Raw genomic sequence first — 23830 nt, 5'->3', positions numbered from 1 at the left:
TATGTTATCGAGGAGGTCTATCGTTCCGGTGCAATAAAAATCAACAACTTCGAAGGCACAAATCCGAAGGTGGTAAACGGTCAAAGAATCAAACATTATATCTCAGGTAATCCCATAAATGTTGAAACCAATATTATTGAAACCATAACCCCGGAGGAATACATAAGGGACACTTTCCGGAACGTTTCGGACTCCGAAAAGGAATATGTATGTGGTACGGTAAGTAAACCGACTCTAAAACAATTTTAAGGCAATATTTCTCCGTTTTGGAATATTTAGAAAATAGAAAAATAAGTAGCAGTCCGGGAAGGACACGAGGGTGGTGGGTGCGCCCTACCCCATGGGCGCGCCCCCTACCTCGTGAGCACCTCGTGTGCCTTCCGGACTCCGTTTTCTTGCACGTTACGTATTTTGGTCGGTAAAAATTCATTATATATATTCTCCCGAAGGTTTTGACTCCCGTATCACGCAAAAATCTCCTGTTTTTGTTTTGAGCTGTTTTTATGACAGATTTAGGTTATCATGACGGCCCCAAGCGCCTCCAAGGACAAGTTCTTCGAGAAGGTCATCAACCCTTACCTCGCGGAGGTGCTGCGACACCCTCAAACCATTGAGATGCGTGATGGGTTGCTGCACATCCACGGTGAAGAGGGACCAAAGGGGACCGGAAGCATGGAGATGAGGCTCAAAGCAGTGGAGTAACAAGTTTTCAAGTGCCAAAGGATGGTGGAGCGTGGAATCAACGCTAGCCACATGATGCTCGTGGAGTTCACCAACAACTACAAGCCGGATGCCAAGAACACCGAGGAGGCCATCTTCAAGCTACATGAGAAGATCGAGCACCTCCAAGCCCAAGTCTATGACCTTCAAAACCAAAACTGTGAGTATGAATATAGATTCAAAAAAATGAGTTTGGCTGCAGATTTGAGGATTCCGGAGACTCGATCATCTTTCTATGATGGTGAACCTATGCCTTGGAAGATGGATGACAAGCCCGCATCATCAACAACACCTCCATCGTCTCCTCCAACAAAGAAGAATTGAGTATCTGGGTATGGGCACTCCCCTTGGCAACTACCAAGCTTGGGGGAGGTGCCCCGGTATCGTATCACAATCACAACTCCTATATTTACCATTTTTCTTAGTTCAGTCCTATTAGTAATATCTTGATCTAGTAGAATAAAGTTTATGGCATGATCTAGTTTTGAGTTTTGCTTTATGATCTCTCTATGTAATCGAGTCCGTGAGCTATATAATAAAGATTAGTGTTGAGTCAAGGGCTTGACTATTTTGCCATGATCTTGGGTGAATAAAAGAAAAGAGAAAAAGAATAAAAAGAAACAAAAAGTTCATATTGACCTTATTGAGAGTAATGATTTCACATAGGAAGAGTATGATGATTAAAGGTTGTTGGGAATTGGCAGACATAGCTTTGGTCATTGTTGCAATTAATAGGAAGTAATAAGGAAAGAGAGGTTTTCACATATAGATATATTATCATTGACATCTTTTATGATTGGGACCACTCATTAAAATATGACATGCTAAAGAGTTGATGTTGGACAAGCAAGACAACGTAATGAGTTATGTCTTTCTTATATGTGAGATAAAGTATGTTGTCATGGTTCCTCTAACTTGTTGAGCTTGCCTTTCCCCCTCATGCTAGCCAAATTCTCAGCACCAAGTAGAAATACTACTTGTGCTTCCAAATATCCCTAAACCAGTTTTGCCATGAGAGTCCACCATATCTACCTATGGATTGAGTAAGATCCTTCAAGTAAGTTGTCATCGGTGCAAAGCAATAAAGATTGCTCTAAATATGTATGATTGATTGGTGTGGGAGAAATAGGCTTTATACGATCTTGTGATGTGGAAGTAATAAAAGCGACGGACTGCATAATAAAGGTTCATATCACAAGGGGCAATATAAAGTGACGTTCTTTCGCATTGAGATTTTATATATCCAACCATAAAAGCGCATGGAAACCTCTGCTTCCCTCTGCGAAGGGCCTATCCTTTATTATTATCTTCTACCTTATGCAAGAGTCATGGTGATCTTCACCTTTTCTTTTTCATTTTATCCTTTGGCAAGCTCAGCATGTTGGAAAGAACATGATATATATATCTAATTGGATGTAGGGGAGCATGAACCATTATTGTTGACATTGCCCTTGAGGTAAAAGGTTGTGGGGGCAAAACTATAAGCCCCTATATTTCTCTGTGTCCGATTAAAACTCCATAAACACAAGTATCGCGTGAGTGTTAGCAATTATGAAGGACTAGATGATAGTTGAGTATGTGGACTTGCTTTTAAGCTCTGACATAGACTCTTTCCGATGTTATGATAAATTGCAATTGTTTCAATGACTGAGATTATAGTTTGTTGGAGCCTAATAAGCTTTATGATTCATACTTTTGCATTGTGAATAGATTATCGCTTGAACATAAGTAATCATATGACAAAATCTATATATGTTGCTGTTATGAGAATAATCATGATGCCTTCATGTCCATATTTTATTTTTTATCGACGCCTCTACCTCTAAACATGGGGACATATTTATTGTTATCGGCTTTTCGCTTGAGGACAAGCGAGGTCTAAGCTTGGGGGAGTTGATACGTCCATTTTGCATCATGCTTTTATATAGATATTTATTGCATTATGGGCTTTTATTTCACGTTATGTCACAATACTTATGGCTATTCTCTCTTATTTTACAAGGTTTACATAAAGAGGGAGAATGCCGGCAACTGGAATTCTGGGGCTGGAAAAGGAGCAAATATTAGAGACCTATTCTGTGCAACTCTAAAAGTCCTGAAACTCCACGGAATATCTTAAAATAAATAAAGAAAAATCCTCGCCAAAGATGAAGTCCATGGGGCCCACACCCTGCTCACGAGGGTGGGGGGCGCGCCCCCCCTACCAGGGCGCGCCCCCTACCTCGTGGGCCCCCTGGTGGGTCTCCGACGTCCATCTTCTCCTATATGAAGTCTTCCGATGAGAAAAAAATAGGAAGAAACCTTTCGGGACGAGACTCCGCCGCCACGAGGCAGAACCGAGGCGGAACCAATCTAGAGCTCCGGCAGAGCTGTTCTGCCGGGGAAACTTCCCTCCGGGAGGGGGAAATCATCACCATCGTCATCACCAATGCTCCTCTCATCGGGAGAGGGAAATCTCCATCAACATCTTCACCAGCACCATCTCATCTCCAAACCCTAGTTCATCTCTTGTATCCAATTCTTCTCTCAAAGTCCGGGATTGGTGCTAGTAGGTTGCTAGTAGTGTTGATTACTCCTTATAGTTGATCCTAGTTGGTTTATTTGGTGGAAGATCATATGTTCAAATCCTTTATGCATATTATTACCCCTCTGATTATGAACATGAATATGCTTTGTGAGTAATTACGTTTGTTCCTGAGGACAAGGGAGAAGTCTTGCTATTAGTAGTCATGTGAATTTGGTATTCGTTTGATATTTTGATAAGATGTATGTTGTCTAGCCTCTAGTGGTGTTATGTGAATGTCGACTACATAACACTTCACCATTATTTGGGCCTAGAGGAAGGCATTGAGAAGTAATAAGTAGATGATGGGTTGCTAGAGTGACAAAAGCTTAAACCCTAGTTTATGGGTTGCTTCGTAAGGGGCTGATTTGGATCCATATGTTTCATGCTATGGTTAGGTTTACCTTAATACTTTTGTTGTAGTTGCGGATGCTTGCAATAGAGGTTAATCATAAGTGGGATTCTTGTTCAAGTAAGAACAGTACCCAAGCACCGGTCCACCCACATATCAAATTATGAAAGTATCGAACGCGAATCATATGAACGGGATGAAAACTAGCTTGACGATATTCCCATGTGTCCTCGGGAGCACTTTTCCTATTATAGGAATTTATTCCGGCTTGTCCTTTGCTACAAAAAGGATTGGGCCAGCTTGCTGCACCTTATTTACTTTTGTTACTTGTTGCTCTTTACAATTTACCTTATTACAAAACTATCTGTTACCACTTATTTCAGTACTTGCACAGAATACCTTCCTGAAAACTGCTTATCATTTCCTTCTGCTCCTCGTTGGGTTCGACACTCTTACTTATCGAAAGGACTATGATAGATCCCCTATACTTGTGGGTCATCAGAAGTATCTCCATTCTTTTCCGTTAATGTTCTTATCCGGTGATTCTCATGAAGATTCTAATGGAGCGTCAAGCTTATCATTCTTCGTTCTTTTCTTCTTCGGTGGAACCAATTCAATCTTTGTTGATCATATCCTTTCCTCGTTTCAAATACCATCTCATACCGGTGCACGTCTTAATCATTCACCTCCCGCTATACATTTGTTCCGGAGTGCTCAAGATATCTCAAAAGGCTCGTCTTGTCATTCAAGATCTGTTCAACCTATTTCGAGGTTGTTATCTCATTCAAGCCATTTTATTCAACCGGTGCTTTCCCTCTTTTAAATCGTTCTACGGTGTATCTTTTGAGTGGGCCCTAACCCACAGGTCTTTTCCCAGGATCTTACCTAACTCTTCTTATTTTCCCGGAGCTATCCTCAAATCTCTTTTCGAAGTTTGACGTAAGAATGATTGTCATCAGTCTTATGTTTTTCTCCAAGATCTTGCAAATTCTTTTCATCGTTGGCTCAACCTTTTCCATTCTTCATTCCCGAGTGTCTAAATAATTCACGGTGGTGTTTCTCGTCATCATTCTCAACATTTGAAGACCGAAGAAGAGTGTCTCTTTAATCTTGCTCCATTCTCTTCAAGATTCGTGATTCTAGCTTGTTGCCATCCTCTTGTAATTGTTTTGATCGTGAGAAAAAAAAATCACCTATCCAGAGCAATTCAAGAGTCTTCTCAGTTTGTTATCCGGAGTCCATCAATTCAGGTTTATTCATTCTCAGCTGTCAGTTATCAGACTTCTATCTTACTGGTGATTCGTTCAAGTGATCTCTAATCGGCTCGTGATCTCTTCGTTCTCATGTATCTAAATCCTCTCAAGCATCTTCATTCATTTTATAATTCTTCCCGGTGTTTCTTTATCTTCTCTTCGTTCATTTTTAATTCTTATGGTGATTATTTCAAGAGTTCTCTTCCTTGGTTATCATATCAATTCATTCGTTGTTTCGATTCCACCGGTGTTTCGTTGAAGACCTTCTCAAGTTGGCGTGATATCTATCTTAATCCTTTCTTCGAGAATAAGTAGTATGTCAAATCCGTTGTTTGTCATCAATTTTAAATTGGTGAAGGATAAGCATAATGTAATTCTTATTCTTGTTTCATCAAGTGATTAATTCCTTATTCCGGAGGCTCATCAAATTCTCGTTTTCATTTGTTTCACCTTTCTTTTCCGGAGTTCCAAGTTTTTCCGCATATATCGTCGCGAAGACCCATCTGAAGCATTACAAGGTTTCACCTTGTGTTTTCAACTTCCCTTTCTTCTCGTTATCCTTTTGTTACCGGAGTTCTTCATGTATGTTCTACATGACGGTTCATCAAGGATTTAATTCCTTTTTCTAAGTGTTCATCGAGATTCTTGTCAGAGGAGCTCAAGAATTCTTCATCTTGCTATCTAGAGTGCAATTCTTTCTTCCGTTTGAAGGTGGTATTATGTCATTCTTGATAATTTGAGTTCATGTTTCATGATTCACATGTTATTAAGAATGAGGTATTTTAAATCCATCAATCCCTTCATTGGAGTTATCTTGGGTTATATTTCACCTAAAGCTTTCCCTAAGGATTGTTTCTATTTATGGTGCTTATAAAGGACCCAAGTTCTTCTTTCATCCTTCCGGTGAAATAAGCTTTCTCGTCTCCTTGTTCATACATCCAATTATTTTTCCCGTGAGTGGTAGGTTGTCACCCCATATTCTGAGATGTTTTTCTATAAGCCCACATCAAGCTTATCCTTTCGTTGTTGATCATCCAACAACTCCGCTCTAGCATTTGTGGTAAGCGTGATCTTACAAGATCTTGTTTCCTTCCGTTCATTCCATCCATTCTTTCTTTTCTTCCAGTGGCATTGTGATGTTGCTCTCTTCAACCCATCTTTTCGTTTTGTCAGGATCATGTTCTTTTCTTGGTTTATCCATTTAACCAGAGTGTTGTGTCCTTTTTCCTCAAGCTCTTTTCGCCTTATCAAGTCTTGCATCCCTTCTCAACCGGAGTGCTGTCTGAGATCTTTCTTACCCCCTTGTGCCATTCTTTCAATAGTGCCGAAGACAGTGTGTTGTTCATTTCATCAAGCATACTCTCTTCTTGTCAAGTTCTTATTCAATTCTTTTTCTTTTCAGTCGGAGTGCTGTCCAAATTATACCATTCTTAATCCTTCTCTATCTTGTTTTAACCGGAGTGGTTTCAATATATATCTTGCCCTTCAACCTCAGGGTTTTTCGCAATGTTCTTTGTCCCTATTTTTCTAACGGAGTGTTTTTCAACTTTGTTCATCTCCGTTGCTTGCTTTCTTTCATTTGTTTAACCTCTCAAGGTTCTTTGGTTTCACTCATTTGTCAAAGAAGCAACTTAGTTTTACCTCTCCTCTTCTCTTCCTTTTTCGTTTCCTCTGGTGCCATTCTAGATCTCGGGACGAGATCCTCTCGTAGTGGTGGAGTGTTGTGACACCCCGAGACCGATGTGCCAGGTGTCTTCGAGTTATTCGCTGTTGTTGCTTTGTCATTTGCTTGCGTGTCGCATCTTGTCATGTGATCATGTGCATTGCATCATCATGTTTTTGAAACTTGCATTCGCCCGGGTTCTTCTAGTTCCTTCCATTGTCCGTTCTGAGCCCAGACACACTTGCACGCGCCCGCGACATGTCCGAAATAGTATTTTATAAGTGGTCGGAAAATGTTCTCGGAATGGGTTGAAAGTTGGCATGCGGTCTTATTATAGTGTAGGTAGGCCGCCTGCCAAGTTTCATCGCATTCAGAGTCCGTTTGATAGCCCAACGGATAACTATAGCGGCAGTATAGTCGGTCAAATCGTCGGACATTTTCGGTCTCCGGAAACGGATGCCGGGTTGCATTCCTCCTCTCCTCAGCCCAACCACACACTTAACCTCGTTCGCCTAAGCCCCCCTCTCTGCACAGTGCTTCGACTCCTCCCGCACATCCGGCAGTTATCCCGAACCCGACCCAGGCAGTCGTCACCGTTGGGTCCGGATCATCCCCAAACATCTACAAAACATCACCGTTTTCTTATTTGGACTCCTCTTAACCTTTTATTCTCGGTCGTCCATTTACGATCAGAGGGTTCCGTTAGCCCCTAACCTAACCCACCAGCGTATATAATGGGCAACCCTAAGAATTAGGGATCCTATCCCATCCGGACATCCATCCAATCCATCCCCGCCGCCACTCTCTTTGTTTTCAGTGCCCAACCAACCACCAAGCCCAAGCCGATCCAATCCATCCCCGACCAACCTCACCGGCCTCTGCTCGATCCACCCCTACAGCCTGCAGTCGTCCTCGATCCAGATTGAGGCGAGCCGTACCCGAGCTCCCGTGCCTCCCCTTCGTCCTCCCCGAAGACCAACAGAGCCGAGTCCTCACAGCCGCCTTCGTCCCCGCACTCCCGCATCGCCAAGACCCCGACCAGCCGAGCTGAAGCTCTCCTGCGCCGGCCACTCAGATCACGTCCCTGCCCGTGCCCTCGTCCAGTCTTTTCTCCTTTTCTCTCGTTGATCTTTGTCTCTCCTTCTCGTGGCCACAGAAGCATCAGGGCAGTGCCCGAGCAGCAGCGCTGGCCACCTTGTGCACCCGACCAGTAGGCCCTAGTGCCGCACCTCCCCTCCGTCCTCCATGACCCAGACGACCGACCAGTGTCGCCCATCTCCCTCCGCCTCACCCCGCCCGTCCCTTGTGTCCCCTTCGAGTCCAGCCATGGAAGTCGCCACCGCGTGGAGCTCCAAGTCCGCCGGCCTGCCTCCACTTTGATCCGGCAGGGAACGGAACCCCGGCGACCTCCCGTGACCTGATCCGGCCTCCCAGACGCCCTGCACCCTCGGGCCACCGCAGGACCTCCTTCCCCCATGCCAAGTTCGCCGGCGTCGCGTCGCATGGGCCGCGTCCATGCGAGCCGGCCCAGCAACCGTATCCCGCAGCAAGGCCCATCCATGCCAAGCCCACCTCCCGATCCGGCCAGCGAAGCCTCTCCGCAAACTGGGCCTGGCCCATGGGTGAGGCACACCCCAGCGCCCTTGTTGATATCCTCCTGTCGGGCTAGTTCTGGTTTCGGCCCATAATGGTTTTTTTTTAGATCTGGTGATTTTGTCTTTATTCCAGAGACAGCAGTTTTTGCAGAAAACCCCCTAGACTTCATGCATCTAATAACTAATTAACCATGCATCGGATCTAAATAAATTATATATGAAACTTGCTTAGAATTTTGTCTAGTTTCATAATTTGCAACTTTCATCTATGTCAAAAATGTTTAAAAATGATGTTTGCATATACTTTGCCATATTGCCATGTAAAATGCTTTAATTCATAACTTAATAACCGTAGCTCGGTTTTAAATAATCTTTATATGTAAATGGGATAGAAAAATGCCTAGTTTAACATGGTGTACTTGTTTTGCATGTTTAACAACCCTAAAATTGTGATTAGGGCAGAACAGTACCAAATCTATAATATGCATATGGGGATTTACCGGAATTGTTGTTCGTTGCTTCCGGCCTCAGTTAAACTTGACTAGATAGGTAGTTTTATTTTGCTTCACCCTCTTGCCATGTTTAGCAACATTTAATATTGTTGGGTACATAAACGAGATCGAACTAAATAACTTGTCGTGGTGTTTCGTCAATATGCAACTCGTTGCATATTGAGCTCCACTTAACTTGTAGTTTTGCTTGTGCACTTTGCCATGTCATGCCCTCTTTAAACCGGACATGCATCATACTTGGTTGTGCATCGTGCCATGCTTATGTGATGTTTGTTTACTATGTTGTTTTCTTCTTTCCGGGTTGCTTCTCGCGTTAGCTTCGGTTTCATTCCGGAGTTGTGAGGATCCATTCGACTACGCCCGTTTGTCTTCTTCATGGACTCGTTCTTCTTCCTTTCGGGATTTCAGGCAACATGACCATACCCTTGAAATCACTTCTATCTTTGCTTGCTAGATGCTCGCTCTTTTGCTATGCCTATGTTGTGATACCTACCACTTGCTTATTCATGCCTCCCATATTGTTGAACCAAGCCTCTAACCCACATTGTCCTAGCAAACTGTTGTTTGGCTATGTTACCGCTTTGCTCGGCCCCTCTTATAGCGTTGTTAGTTGCAGGTGAAGATGAAGTTTGTTCCTTGTTGGAACATGGAGATGTTGTTCCTTGTTGGAACATGTTTACTTGTTGGGATATTACAATATCTCTTATTTAATTAATGCATCTATATACTTGGTAAATGGTGGAAGGCTCGGCCTTATGCCTGGTGTTTTGTTCCACTCTTGCCGCCCTAGTTTCCATCATATCGGTGCTATGTTCCCGGATTTTGTGTTCCTTACGCGGTTGGGTTATAATGGGAACCCCTTGACAGTTCGCCTTGAATAAAACTCCTCCAGCAAGGCCCAACATTGGTTTTACCATTCGCCACCTAGCCTTTTCTTTCCCTTGGATTCTGCAAACTCAAGGGTCATCTTTATTTAAACCCCCGGGCCAGTGCTCCTCTGAGTGTTGGTCCAACATGTCAGCTGCCGGTGGCCACCAGGGGCAACTCTGGGTTGGCCTACCGGAACCTTGGACAATTCGGTGTGCCCTAAGAAAGAGATATGTGCAGCTCCTATCGGGATTTGTCGGCACATTCGGGTGGCTTTGTTGGTCTTGTTTTACCATTGTCGAAATGTCTGATCGGGTCTTCCCGCTAGAAGGAATATCCTTCGTTGACCGTGAGAGCTTGTGATGGGCTAAGTTGGGGCACCCCTGTAGGGTTTTGAACTTTCGAAAGCCGTGCCCGCGGTTATGGCAGATGGGAATTTGTTAATGTCCAGTTGTAGAAAACCTAAAGATTATCTTAATTAAAATACATCAACCGCGTGTGTAACCGTGATGGTCTCTTCTCGGCGGAGTCCGGGAAGTGAACACGGTGTTGGAGTAACGTTTGACGTAGGTTGTTCTAGGATCACTTCTTAATGATAGTTGTTCGACTATGCCTTTGCTCTCTCTTCTCGCTCTCATTTGCGTACGTTTAGCCACCATATATGCTAGTCGCTTGCCGCAACTCCACCTAATACATTTGCCTTACCTATAAGCTTAAATAGTCTTGATCGCGAGGGTGTGAGATTGCTGAGTCCCCGTGACACACAGATACTTCCAAAACCAGTTTGCAGGTGCCGTTGAACCATGCAGTTGACGCAACCAAGCTCAAGGAGGAGCTCGATGAAGATCTTGTCCTTTGTGTTGTTTTGTTCTAGCTGATCAGTAGTGGAGCCCAGTCGGGACGATCGAGGATCTGTGTAGCATTTGGGGTAGTCTTCTTTTATTTTGGTTACGTAGTCGGACCTTGATTGTATCTGGATGTTGAAATGCTTTATTCATGTAATTGTGTGAATTGGCGATTGTAAGCCAACTAAGTATCTCTTTCCCTTATGTACTACATGGGTTGTGTGAAGATTACCTCACTTGCGACATTGCTTTCAATGCGGTTATGCCTCTAAGTCGTGCTTCGACACGTGGGAGATATAGCCGCATCGAGGGCGTTACAATATAGTACTCCAATTCACATAGTCATACACACATAGCAATAGAGTAGTCCAATCACATAGTCATACACAAACATTGAGCCAAAACACATAGTCATTTACGTCTCAAGCACATAGTAGCACACAATTTGGTTCATAAGAAGGCCACGGTCCTTGTCCCTTCTTCTTCTTCCTCTCTTCTTCTTCTTCTTCTCCCTCCTCCCACCACCAAGGGATCTCACCTTCCCCATCCGTGTCCTCCACCCCCTTCATTGTTTCCATGCCTATGAAAATGGCAATATAATAGTTAGTCACACAATGCAAAATGACAACACAAGCATTGAGCCAAAAGAGCAAGATCATAGTAAGTCACATACGACAATGGTCCATTAAGCCAAGAGAACATTCCTCCACTACGGCCGCCGCCAAGGCCAAGATCACCACCATGGCCTCTATCACCACCACGGCCTAGACCACCACCACGGGCTCTACCGCCACCACGGCCTAGACCACCACCACGGCCTAGGCCTTCATCACGGCCAAGACCATCACCACGGCCTAGTCCTTCACCACGGCCAAGACCATCCCCACGGCCTAGGCCATCACCACGGCCAAGACCATCACCACGGCCTCTACCACCACCATGACCTCTACCACCACCACGGCCAAGACCATCACCACGGCCTCTTCTAAGACCTAGTTGACTCCCTCTTTGTTGCCTAGTTCCTCGTTGGCTTGTTTGACTTGGTTGGCTACTCCTTGGTTGGCTATCATTTGCTTGGCTTGTGCTTGCATCATTTTTCTTTGATCTTTTTCTTGGTTTGGGACAAGTTCTTGTGTTGTGTCCCCGATGACTGCAGTCCCCACAACGGGATTGCTCACGAGGCTCTTGGAATTGACCGGTGCCGTATTCTCCACCGCCACCACGGCCCCATCCGTCCATGTCACCTCTAAGACGCTTTGTCTTACGTCTTCCCCGTCTAACGACCTTCAATTCCGGGTCCGGCCATAGTTGAACTCCATGATACTCCGGCCATTGTGATTGGTCCAAGTATGGCTGAAACCGGGAAGCCCATGTATTCTTTACCATCATGATTGAGAACTCGAACTCCCTCACGGTAAGAGGGTGATTGACGTCCACATTCCTAACACGGGATGCGTTTAACAAGTGCGAGCATGGGAGATGAAGCAACGATGGCCTCATGCAGCTGCAATCACACCGTGTTAGGGAGACCTTGAAAGCGCGGCCTCCGTGTTGGTGGCCATCGTTTGTGGTTCCTCCGGGCTCTTTCTGTTCTTGTCGTCTTCCAAATCACGGTGAGAACTTGGCCTGGCTCCAAGAGATATGCATTTGCCACCATCCACAATGGCTTCATCCGTGAGACTAAGATCCTTGAACAATGGTGTCTTCTGATCCCGCCCAAATACCTTCTTGAATGCTTGGGCCTCCTTCGGCGTGAACCCCTCCTCATCAACTTCTTCATCGGGACCATCGTCATCCGAGTCCGATGCATATGCACGGGAAAAAGGGATGGATTGGTCCATTGTCTCTTGCACATGATATTGGTCGAGATCACCCACATTGTTGTCATGGAGATCAACTTCGTTGTCATCCTCCTCGTATTCATCATTCTCCTCTTCAAAATCTTCATTTTGGTTGTTTGGAGTCGGGCTCAATGTTGGCCAATCTTGTTGCGTGAAATGAGGTTCACTCATTTGATCTTGGTTAATGGGTGGGGGAGTGCTAGCAACCAACGGGGAGGGGTTCCGGTTCAAGTCCAAATTCAAAGTAGACTCAACCTTCCCTGAGGAAAATAACTCAAGAGCCTTGTCTAGAGATTCGGCAATCGTCTCCTTGTATGCAACCCAACGTTGCTCAGAGTTCACACGCATTGTCTTCCAACGGATGTGCATTCCAAAACCAACATTATGCCTTCCCTCGAACTCAACAACGTCACTTGGGTCCATCCAATTCAAATCCTTCCTTACTTGTTCCAAGAGCTCCGCATAGCTAGGACTACTCTCAAACACCACGTCAAGCTCATCCGGGTCCGTCTCAACATTGCCTTTCAAAAAGGCCTCTTTATCCACATGATGAATATAAACACATGTTCTCCCCATCCCTATAATAATCAAAAACACACATATATCAAGTAAGTACTTAACAAAAACATTTGCACAAAATGCATATGCCCTAACATATATATGAATTAATAACCATAACCCCCACTTAACAATAACCACAACCCTAATCATAGCATAACCCTAACACCAACATCAAACACACATAACCCTAATCCTAGCATACTATGAAAGCCTGACCATACCAAATTAGCAAAGAAACATAACATGATTCAACACAAATTTCCAAAACCAAGCCAAACTAGGGTTTCCCCAAACTAGCTATATTTGAGCAAATGTGACAATTCCTATGGATGAAAACGAGGGGATCGGAGGAGATTACCTTAAGGGAGGGGTTGGCTTCGAAATCCACATACTCCGGATTTGCAAGATTTGAGAAGGATTTGAGAGGGGGGAAGAGGGGAAGAGAGGAGGGGCGCAAGGCTAAGGGTTTGGGTGGGGTGGGGGTGGGAGGGGAGAGAGGGTGGGGCCAGCCTAAGTGGCACACAGACTGTGCAGCGCCCAAGCGCTAGGCGCTGCACATTACAAGTGTGGCGCCTAAGGCTTAGGCGCTGCAGTGCTGTTTGTGGGGCCGCAACTGGACTAGGGCTGCCACGCTGGCAGGAGGTGCGACGCCTAAGGCAGAGGCGCTTCATAGTAGTGTGCGGCGCCTAGCTGTCGGGCGCCACACGAAAGGGTCAGCAGAGTGAAAAAATTTCAGAAGTAGGTTAGTTTGTGATTTGATTTCGCCTTCAGGTCAAATATGTGATTTCTGCCGGTAGGGTCAGTATAGATCCTGCTAGGCTGGTGGATATAGTTGGGGCGTTACAGATTGTGTTGTCGCCCTTCTTGGGTGGTGGATCTAGTGTGTGGTGGTATTTTTATGGCGGCAGCAATTGTGGCTCCTTTTTCAGGGTAGGCTTCCTAAGTGCTGGATACAAATGTGGATGTCTTTAGATACAAATGTGGTCTTCGATAGTGAAGAAATAGTGGCGGTGGCGGTGGCACACCATCAACACATCTTGGAGGTGGAAGACCATTTGAACCTTAAGGGCTTCGTTGTAAAATTTGTGGGATAATTTTTTTTCATAGTGTGAGCTATAATTTTTAATCTATTTTAATATAGAGATTTATGCTTTTTACTCAAAACAAAAACCCATGTTGGGTGTAATCTGCTGGAATTTAGTCTATTTTGGGCAGCCCAATAACTATTTCAGAAATTCCTAATAAATCCTAGAGGCCCACTTAGCCCATTTTGTGCAAGGCAAGGGATACTACTAAAGATTAGTCCCACATTGCTAGTTTAGTGGGAGTTGGACCTTCTTATAAGGGAGGTTCTTTCCCCACTTGTACGAGCATGAGAACAAGAGGGATATCCACGCGCGCTCCTCCTCTGCCGCCCGCCTCGCCACGACGCGCCGCGCCACGGGTTGCGGGTTGCGGGAATGAGCCGAGCCGATATCTAAATTTTTGCCATGCACTACGGGTATACGAAAGGTCACACGGAAACTGAAAAGATTTTTGCGAAAGTGGAGTTCGAATGCGAACGGTGCATCCCTTCGGCTGCTGGCTGTTCGCTTCGCCTCCGTCTCTTTGTTTCGCCTCCCGTCGCTGCCCTCTCGCCTCCTTCTCTCGCGCCTACAAAAGGGAGGTCGCTCCTCCCAGAGAGACGCACCAGAACTACTTCTTTCTCGCCATCGGTTCCATCTCTGAGCTACTGCTATCTTCCTCATCCCGGCTTGCGGCGTGCACCGCACGTCGGGACAGTAGGCCTCCGAGACCGCACCTTTTGAGTCATGTACGGGAGAAGGGTGATAAGGTTTTTGGGGAGCGCTCTTCGCGACTACTGGCTTCTTCATCACGGACTCCGATGACTACTTCCCCGACGACGACTTCTTCCCCGACATCGACTACCTCAGCAACGACATGGCTGGAGAGGATGTCGACCCCAAGTCCAGTGCTTCTGTTGCTGCTGTCCCGTATGTGTTCTTCTTCTTTCTGTCAGATGTCCTGCCACAGTTTCTCGTACTAGTACTTGCCCTACATGTGTTAGGTTCTACTCCATATATGCAACATGATCTAGTGTTTGTCCTAGATGTGTTCAGTTCAAGTTCATATATGCAAATGCTATTTACTTTTTCTCCGTCAGGTTGCATGACTTGCTTTATCTCAGCTATATTAGTCATGCTTTATCTAATATTTCTGTTAATAAAATCATTTGGTAAATTGCTCATATTTCCAACAATCCAAAAACTTTATGATAGGCAATTTACCCCAAGTGGTTTTGCTGCTTCCATGAGACCTCCTATGTTTGAGGGTATCCACTATAAGAGGTGGCGCGTGAGAGCAGTCTTATGGTTTCAAACCATGAGTTGCTATGACGCCACTCCTAGCAAACCTGAAGGAGAGCTTGATGCTCAACAGGCACAAGCTTTTCAGAAAATGGATACTCTGTTTAAGGCTGCTCTCTTGAGTGTTCTTGGTGAGAACATAGTTGATACTTATGTGTCAATTGATAATGGAAAAGATATGTGGGATGCACTCGAGACCAAGTTTGGGGTCTCGGATGCTGGCACTGAGTTGTACATCATGGAGCAATTCTATGATTACAGGTTGACTGAAGAGCGCTCCATGGTTGAGCAAGCTCATGAGATACAGTCATTTGCTAGAGAACTTGAGCAATTCAGTTGTATGCTACCGGACAAGTTTGTTGCCGAAGGTATCATCACTAAGCTTCCTCCGTGGAGGAACTTTGCTACCTTGCTGAAGCATAAGAGGCAGGAGTTTTCCGTCCCGGATCTCATTGGTACTCTTAATGTGGAAGAAAAGGCGAGAGCAAAGGACACATGTGCTCGAGGTATTGAGGGAGGATCTAGTGCCAATCTGGTACAGAAGAAGAACTTCCAGTCCCACAAGTTCAAGAACAAGGGCAAGTTTGATGGTAAAGCAAAGTTTGATGGGAAGAACAAGGCTGTGCAACACACGAACTTCAAGAAGAAGAATGACAAGAAGAAAGGTGCTTGTCATGTGTGTGGGGATCCTGATCATTGGGCTCCTAGTTGCCCTAATCGCTATGACAAGCGTCATCCTGGGAAAGGCGGCAAGACCGCTAATGTTGTCATTGGAGACACTGACATGAAGGATGCTGGGTATGGTATATTTCCCACTATTCTTTCAGTATGTCATTCTCCTGATTGGTTGATTGACACGGGTGCTAATGTGCATGTATGCGGTGATATTTCCATGTTTTCGTCTTATCAGACCGCAGGGACTTCAACCGTGCTGATGGGCAACGGTTCAAGTGCTTCTGTTCGTGGTGTTGGCACGGTCGATCTGAAGTTTACTTCGGGGAAGATCGTGCGGCTGAAGAACGTGCATTATGTCCCCTCCGTCAATAAAAATCTTGTTAGTGGATCTGTTCTATGTAGAGATGGCTACAAGCTTGTCTTTGAGTCAAATAAATTTGTAATATCCAAGTATGGAACCTTTGTTGGTAAAGGCTATGAGTCAGGAGGTCTGTTTCGTTTATCCTTATCAGACGTTTGCAATAAAGTTGTTAATCATATTTGCAACAATAGTGAATCCAATGTGTGGCATTCACGTATTTTTCATGTTAACTTTGGTTGCATGTCGCGACTAGCGAAGTTGAACTTAATCCCTAGTTTCACCACTGTCAAGGGATCTAAGTGTCAAGTATGTGTGCAAGCTAAGCAACCTCGTAAGTCTCACACGACTGCAGAAACGAGAAATCTTGCACCATTAGAGCTCATACATTCAGATCTATGTGAAATGAATGGTGTTTTGACAAAAGGTGGAAAGAAATATTTCATGACGTTAATTGACGACTCCACTAGATACTGCCGTGTGTATCTTCTGAAATCTAAGGATGAGGCTTTGAACTTTTTCAAGATCTATAAAGCTGAAGTGGAAAACCAACTTGATCGAAAAATCAAGAGGCTTAGGTCCGACCGTGGTGGAGAGTATTTTTCCAATGAATTTGATGTTTTTTGTGCGGAACATGGTATAATCCATGAGAGGACACCTCCCTATTCACCTCAGTCAAATGGGGTAGCCGAAAGAAAGAACCGTACTCTAACTGATTTGGTTAACGCCATGTTAGACACATCGGGTCTCTCCAAGGCATGGTGGGGGAGGCGATATTGACAGCATGTCATGTCCTAAACCGAGTTCCCACAAAGAACAAAGAGATAACTCCATTCGAGGAATGGGAGAAGAAAAGGTTAAAACTCTCTTATCTACGAACATGGGGTTGTTTGGCGAAAGTCAATGTTCCAATTCCAAAGAAGCGGAAGCTTGGACCAAAGACTGTGGATTGTGTTTTCCTGGGATATGCTTTTCATAGCATTGGCTATAGATTCTTGGTTGTAAAATCTGAGGTACCTGACATGCATGTCGGTACGATCATGGAGTCGAATGATGCGACTTTCTTTGAAGATATCTTTCCCATGAAGGATATGGCTACCTCATCTAATCAGGAGATGCCTAGTTCATCGAATCAGGAACCAGTTACAATTACCGAACCTACAATTTCGATGGAACACTTTGAAAGTCCTGTGGAGGAGAACAATGAAGTTCCTATTAGGAGCAAGAGACAGAGGACTGCAAAGTCCTTTGGTGATGATTTTCTTGTGTACCTCATAGATGACACTCCCAGTTCTATTTCAGAGGCCTATGCATCTGAAGATGCTGACTACTGGAAGGAAGCGGTTCGTAGCGAGATGGATTCCATCTTGGCGAATGAAACTTGGGAGATAACTGATCGTCCTTATGGGTGCAAACCTATAGGATGCAAATGGGTATTCAAGAAGAAGCTTAGGCCTGATGGTACTATTGAAAAGTACAAGGCTCGGCTCGTGGCTAAGGGATATACCCAAAAGGAAGGTGAAGACTTCTTTGATACTTACTCACCTGTGGCTCGACTGACCACTATTCGAGTTCTACTTTCACTAGCTGCCTCGCATGGTCTTCTCGTTCATCAAATGGATGTTAAGACTGCTTTCCTAAATGGAGAGTTGGACGAGGAAATCTATATGAAACAACCAGATGGGTTTGTACTAGATGGTCAGGAAGGAAAAGTGTGCAAGTTGCTGAAGTCTTTGTGTGGACTCAAGCAAGCACCTAAACAGTGGCATGAGAAGTTTGAAAAAACTTTAACAGCCGCAGGCTTTGTTGTAAACGAAGCTGACAAATGTGTGTACTATCGCCATGGTGGGGGCGAGGGAGTTATCCTTTGATTGTATGTTGACGACATACTGATTTTTGGAACAAATCTGAATGTTATTAAGGAGGTCAAGAATTTCATATCTCTCTGTTTTGAGATGAAGGATTTAGGAGTGGCTGATGTCATTCTGAATATTAAGTTTTTGAGAGGCGATGATGGTGGAATTACATTGCTTCAATCTCACTATGTGGAAAAGATCTTGAGTCGCTTTGGCTATAGTGGCTACAAGCCCTCTCCAACACCTTATGATGCAAGTGTGTTACTTTGAAAGAATCGAAGAATTGCTAGAGACCAATTGAAGTATTCTCAGATTATTGGCTCGCTTATGTACTTAGCCAGTTCTACAAGACCTGACATCTCTTTTTCTCTTAGCAAACTGAGTCGGTTTGTCTCAAAACCAGGAGATGTGCATTGGAAAGCTCTAGAAAAAGTTTTGCGTTATTTGAAAGGCACTGCGAATTATGGAATTCACTACACCGGGCACCCAAAGGTTCTTGAAGGGTATAGTGACTCAAACTAGATCTCAGATGCTGATGAGATAAAGGCCACGAGCGGTTATGTATTCACTCATGGAGGTGGCGCTGTTTCTTGGAAGTCTTGCAAGCAGGCCATCTTAACGAGGTCAATAATGGAAGCAGAACTCACAACACTAAATATAGCTACGGTCGAAGCAGATTGGCTTCGTCGGCTCTTGAATAACATGTCGGTTGTTGAGAAACCTGTACCGGGTATCCTTATGAACTGCGACAATCAAACTGTGATCATGAAAGTGAGCAGCTCAAAGGATAGCATGAAGTCATCAAGACATGTTCAGAGAAGGTTAAAGTCTGTCAGGAAAATGAAAAACTCTAGAGTTATTGCATTGGATTATATCCAAACGTCTAAAAATCTGGCAGATCCTTTTACTAAGGGTCTATCACGTAATGTGATAGATAATGCATTGAGTGAGATGGGTATGAGACCCACAATATGAGTTGTTCACAGTGGTAACCTATTCTTTGTGATCGGAGATCCCGTGAATTAGATGTGGAAAACAAGCTGTTGGTCAACTGAGAGGAGAATATCCTTACTATTCACAATACCACTCCATGAAGACGCAATACTCTCCTAATCTGCATGGAAGGTTGATGTATATCTTAATGTGTTCTAAGTGGCTTATTTAAGCAGAGATGTTATCCTGCAGAACATCTTTTGAAGAACACACCTATATGAGTCTGATTGTCAAACGTCGCAATCTATGAGAGTAGGGTTCTCTCTAGTAAACTCATGAAAGGTCACGGAGTATGACGCATAAGCTCCACCCGCGGGGAAGACCCACGGTAGCCACGTATCGGTCAAGGCTTTATGTGAAGCTAGATTCGCAGAAAACTTGCAGTTCAAGGCCCAGTCCACTGTTCAAGTTGCTTACTAGTGTAGCATAGAGTTCTAGGTGGAAGTTCAACTTAACAGTCTCCACTGCAGTACCGGTATATAAAACAATGTTTTGGAACCAAAGGCAAATTTCTGTGTGCCTCTGGGATCTGGTGGGGGATTGCTGGAATTTAGTCTATTTTGGGCAGCCCAATAACTATTTCAGAAATTCCTAATAAATCCTAGAGGCCCACTTAGCCCATTTGTGCAAGGCAAGGGATACTACTAAATTTTAGTCCCACATTGCTAGTTTAGTGGGAGTTGGACCTCCTTATAAGGGAGGTTCTTTCCCCACTTGTATGAGCATGAGAACAAGAGGGATATCCACGCGCGCTCCTCCTCCGCCGCCCGTCTCGCCACGCCACGCCTCGTCACGACGCGCCGCGCCGCGGGTTGCGGGAATGAGCCGAACCGATATCTAAATTTTTGCCACGCACTACGGGTATACGAAAGGTCACACGAAAGCTGAAAATATTTTTGCGAAAGTGGAGTTCGAATACGAACGGTGCAGCCCTTCGGCTGCTAGCTGTTCGCTTCGCCTCCGTCTCTTCATTTTGCCTCCGTCTCTTCGTTTCTCCTTCGGAATCCCGTCGCTGCCCTCTCACCTCCTTCTCTTGCGCCTATAAAAGGGAGGTCGCTCCTCCCAGAGAGACGCACCAGAACTACTCCTTTCTCGCCATCGGTTCCATCTCTGAGCTGCTGCTGTCTTCCTCATCCCGGCTTGCGGCGTGCACCGCACATCGGGACAGTAGGCCTCCGAGATCGCACATTTTCAGTCTTGTACGGGAGAAGGGTGATAAGATTTTTGGGGAGCGCTCTGCGCGACTACTGACTTCTTCATCACGGACTCCGACGACTACTTCCCCGACGACGACTTCTTCCCCGACATCGACTACCTCAGCAATGACATGGCTGGAGAGGATGTCGACCCCAAGTCCAGTGCTTCTGCTGCTGATGTCCCGTATGTGTTCTTCTTCTTTCTGTCAGATGTCCTGCCACAATTTCTCGTACTAATACTTGCCCTACATGTGTTAGGTTCTACTCCATATATGCAACATGATCTAGTGTCTGTTCTAGATGTGTTCAGTTCAAGTTCATATATGCAAATGCTATTTACTTTTTCTCCGTCAGGTTGCATGACTTGCTTTATCGCGGCTATATTAGTCATGCTTTATCTAATATTTCTGTTAATAAAATCATTTGGTAAATTGTTCATATTTCCAACATAATCCAAGATCATAACTATGATTAGTACTAAACATGTTTAGCGCAAAAACATTAGGCAACATAATCCACTGGATGGGCGCTGTTAAACGGATGACATATAATGGATCTCCGCAACTTGCATTTTCTATATTAGTATATATGTTTTTTTATATTACCCAGCGTGTTAATCTGAGGCAAGGTTTGCGGGCATGTATACAATGATTGGAGAGCAAATGCGATAGTGGTTGGAGAGCAAAGCGATCGTCAGTGCATGCACTGCAATTAATTTTCCTTGGGGTGTGTGCTGAATCTTAGATGCTACTCTTCCGATTGCTTCACCTTGTACAGGTACTAAGACTATCAAGTAAGCAAAAGATCGGATGTGCAAAGTAATTAAGATGAGAGAGAGAAAGCAGTTTGGTGACCTAGGAAGAAACGACGCTAAACACGCGTATATAGACGAAAACAACTAATTAAACGAAGAAAGCTTAGCAATAAGAAGCTAAACACCTATGCATTGTGGAGTTTAGTTGTTACACCCTTTCATACATCTCTTCCATTTGCTTCTCTTTCTACTCTATATATTTTGGCTTAAAAGAAGAAATTGCCATATATGCCATGTGGTGTATTTTGTATACATGTGGGGTGGAATAAATGTGACCCTTCTTGCTTGAACCAAGTTAAGCGCATACCATCTTTGTGTTTAGAAGTTTAGAACAAAAACCAAATGAGAGAATTTTGGGATGGGCCCGCCAAAGGAAGTGGCCCATGCATGATACGATGCAGCGAAAAAGATAGCCACCAGCCGGTTGCTAGCGACTCCGTCCTGTTGCGGGTACTATCTCTACAGCCCAGCATCTGAACTGGAAGCTAGCTAGAGCTTGTGTCTATAACTCTATATATACCGGCGTTGAGATCCATCTTCCCAAATGATGCCAGCCTCGTGGCTACCACCTCTTTCTGGGAGTTAGCTTGCAGCTAGCTAATCATTCAGAAAAGCTTACAGCTAGAACCAGGACATGGAGGAGAAGAAGGATAGCCCGAAGCTTGTGAGGCTGCGCCGCGCGGTGAGGCAGCAGCAGGGGAAGCTGTACATCATCAGGAAATGCATCGCCATGCTCATCTGCGGCAGCCCCAAGTGCGTATGCTCCTACACTAGTTTAATTATGTTGCCCCCACGCCCAAATTAGTCGGTGTATTTGTGTCTCAAACTGATTATATGTAGACATGGCACCGTACCCTTTTAATAGGACATATTAAGTACTGTAAGATAGTACTCTCTACGTTCGAAAAGCTTGTCCCTCATGCTACCATGAACATCCCCTATGTGCAGTCATGCAGGCATATATATGGGAACAGATGACACGACAAACAATCCATGGCGTTCCGCCCTTGTTTTAGAAACACTGACGTAGATGCTCACATACACGCAAATACACTCACCCTAAATACAATTCTATACACTGGGGAATGCAGCTTTTTTTGTTTCATAAAAGTTTGTAGTAGTTCACACGCTAGTTTTGACTAATCCAACTCATTTACACCCAAGGAAGTCATTTTTAAGGCTGGAACTAACTTTTGATTTTGCTCGTCGGTCCACTGAAGCAGTGGCGGACCTAGGAAAAAGTCGAGCCCCAGGCCGACCCAGGCATCCTTCAGAGCACTGTAGCTACAGTGCTGTACTGTAGCTACAGCCAACGAAGTAAGTCGCCGTCACGCCCCAGGCAGCCGCCCGGGCTGCCTGGGGCCTAAATCCGCCTCTGCACTGAAGTGTGAACCTTAATTCCAAATAAACTTGTGATTGTGACTTTTGATGTTTTAGCATGCCAGTGTCATGACCTTCATAATAAATAGGTATAGGTCCAACACATGCATGAATGGTGGACTGGGAGTGCAATCATTCCACTAATAATCAAACTAATATAATGGCTGGTGCTACAAACATAACATAAGATCATAACGCTACCCTCGACCTCTCATGCCTGATTAGTTGAATGTGCAATAGTTAATTAAGTAGGATCTTTTCATTCAAGTAAGAGTGTGTATAGATATTGGTTTTTTCTCACTAGGTTAAGCTTTTGAGTGAACTGTTTGGTGGATAAAACTTAACATGATATCAGGACAAGACTTCCTGAATTCAAGAACGGTGCACAATTTTAAGAAAAATAATTCCACTCTAACAATCCATGTCTTAGGATGGAAGAGGTAAATAAATTTCTTTATCATTGCTGAAATCAATCCTGGTTTGTAACATCAGCACATCCTAAATTACCGGAAGCAGATGTACCCATAGCGATTCGGGGTTACGATGTTGATCTTTAGCATGGCAACTGATTGAGATGGTAAGGGGGCGTAGAATTGTTGGGAAGATAGCCTTTCCATAACACCCATGTCGTACTGATATGGTAATCTAAACATGGTATACAATGGATTACTCTATTATTAGTGTTAGTTCTTATTTATAGCACCTAATGTTTGCACTCCACCAAAATTATATAGCACTAGTTATTTTAACACTAGATGTTGTGCTGAGCCTCACAGTTCATGAATCAAGAAGGTGCACGGGTGCACTGCGACGTACTTTGGTCATATATATACTGATAATTCACCACGTGCAGTTTCATAAAGCATCTGATGTCATCTCTTAAGTAATTGGCACATGCAATATGTTTAGAGAGAAAATTAAAGAATGATTGATTAATTCTCTTCTCAGTGAGCATGGACTTATCTAGCTCTCTCTTACACCCGCAAAAAAAATCTAGCTTTCTCTTAAACACTATATAATTATGAGGTCATTTCTGTGAACCTGGTTTGTTTATGTGAACCTGATTGGGTTGAGACCGTTTGGATTGTTTGATTGGCCTTACTCTATATCCAGAAAATACCATCCTTTTAAGATTATACTCCCTCAGATTCAAGAATATTTGCATATTAGATTTCGGTAGGGTAATGTTTTGATCAGTAATGATGCTATTAGTATGTAATTTCTGTGATACAACATAATTACAAATATGTAGTTTGAAATATGAATCTGGTTACATTAATTTATCACATAAAGGAGTATATACGTCATCCTTCCCATAATATAGTGCACATTGGTTTGCGCAGAAGTCAAGCTTCACTATTTTTTTCTTGAAATGAATAGAACTTCACAAAATATTCGAAATACTATATGAAAATATATT

Source organism: Triticum aestivum, chromosome 5A (assembly GCF_018294505.1).
Source record: "Triticum aestivum cultivar Chinese Spring chromosome 5A, IWGSC CS RefSeq v2.1, whole genome shotgun sequence".
Classification (NCBI taxonomy): Eukaryota; Viridiplantae; Streptophyta; class Magnoliopsida; order Poales; family Poaceae; genus Triticum; species Triticum aestivum.
Note: the sequence above shows the minus strand (reverse complement) of the source record.